The sequence below is a fragment of the Lactuca sativa genome, chromosome 5, assembly GCF_002870075.4.
Source record: "Lactuca sativa cultivar Salinas chromosome 5, Lsat_Salinas_v11, whole genome shotgun sequence".
Classification (NCBI taxonomy): Eukaryota; Viridiplantae; Streptophyta; class Magnoliopsida; order Asterales; family Asteraceae; genus Lactuca; species Lactuca sativa.
Window position 1 is genome coordinate 139,092,279 of NC_056627.2, and position 1,865 is coordinate 139,094,143.

General features: G+C 40.9%; 1 non-coding gene across 1 annotated transcript; it reads right to left on the minus strand.

The window, feature by feature from the left end:
- Positions 1–1,304: 1,304 nt before the first annotated feature.
- On the minus strand, positions 1,305–1,411 carry LOC111908668 (small nucleolar RNA R71). The gene has a single exon (XR_002855945.2). It is a non-coding gene; the product is annotated as a small nucleolar RNA R71 (small nucleolar RNA).
- Positions 1,412–1,865: the final 454 nt, after the last annotated feature.

A 1,865-nucleotide genomic window follows, 5' to 3' on the forward strand; every position in this document is an offset into this window, starting at 1 on the left:
TATCATAAATATAAATAACCATAGGAGTGAATTGGTTGAACCTAAATAGAAACGTCTTTATCAAATTTGGTGAATTAGTTGTTTGTTTTAGTCATTTAGTTAATTAAGTGTTGCTTAAGTTTCTAGTCTTGAAAAACTAGAAGAAAAACCTTTTACTTTCATTAATTGTTTTAGTTAAAATTAGTTGTTGGTTTAACTTTCCGTTCCCTGAGTTCGACACCTTACTTACTAAACTATGCCACTAAAAGACAGGTTCACTGCCTTTGTGTGCTAAATATATTAATAAAAGTAGGGAATAAAACAAGTGCATTTTACACACATCAAGTTTTTGGCGCCGTTGCCGGGGAACGGTTCTAAATAATTAATCTAATTCCTAATTTTTCGATCCTTTGTGTGAGTTTACTTGCATAAAGTTACTTTATTGCAGTTAATAGTCAGTAATTAGGTTTTAGTATCTGTTTTAGTTTTAATATTAAGTTTATAATTTTTTCAAAAACACACTGGTACTCGCCGAGTGCAGTCGCACCTACTCGGCGAGTAGCAGCGTAATCAGCAGTTAAATTTTCGATTTCTTTTAGTACAATTTTTTTTTGTTCTTTTTACGCTTTTATTCTGTTTATTTCAGGACTTTCATGACCAGAGGATCAAACACCCCGCTGGTACCCCCGTTTGAAGATCCCGAAACCGCATTGAAAAGAAACAAGGGAAAGGACGTCAAGAGTTCAAGTACACCAAAGAAGTCACCCTTGTCCAATTTGAAGACTCTTTTTGGGAAAAATAAGAGCAGCAAATCAGGAGCATCCAGCGCTTCCTTAGTAATCGACGAACCGGCTAAGGAGGATATCGAGTACGAGACCGAGGAAGAAGAGGACCCGACATACGAGCATGAAACCGAGTCCGAGGAAGAGTTAGCTGTCACAATGGCTAACATTGATGAAATCCCCATGGGAGAATGGAAGAAGAGGATGCGGGACGACACTGGCCCGGGACTTGTGCAACCCGCAATTCCCGCGACTGCTACCTTCGAGCTAAAGGTTCATATCCTAGCTTTACTTAAGGAAATACTTTTTTATGGAAAAGACCATGAAGATGCCTACAAACATTTGGATGAAGTCAATGATGTAGCTGATTACTTCAATGTTTCAAATGTGCCCCGTGAGACTCAGCTACTTCGTATGCTTCCGGTGACATTCAAAGGTGCTGCAAAAGACTGGCTCAAGTCGCTCCCCCCCGGATCAGTCACCACTTGGGCCAAAATGAAAGAAGAATTCATTGATCACTTTTGCCCACCTTCCAAGATAGCCAAGTTGAAGAAAGCCATTGCTTACTTTGAACAACAAGCTGGAGAGTCGCTATATGAAGCATGGGAGAGGTACAAGAGCTTACTAAGAAACTGCCCACACCATGACCTTAACAGCCAGCAAGAAGTATCCATCTTCTATGATGGAGTCAATGTCACAACCAGGCAGTTACTAGACTCGCAAGGCCTGCTCACAAAGAAGCCACCCCCGGTGATCAAAGAATTGATTGAAGAATTCTCTAAACACTCTAGAGAATACCACAACCCTAGGCATGATGTCACTAGGGGAGCTGCTTATGCAGCTACTGAAGACTTATCCGCGGTCATGGCTATGCTAAAAACAATGGATAGGAGGATGGATAAGATGGATCAAACAATCCATGCTATTCGGGTGGGTTGTGAAAACTGCAATGGGCCTCACCTCACTAGAGACTGTGATTTAGATGAGAATGGCAACAAGAAGACGCAAGTGTGTTATTCAAGTGGAGACCGATACGATGAAGACTGGCGCAAACAAAAGAAAGATTGGCTCCCTTATGAAGAGTACAAGAAAGCTAAGGAGGAA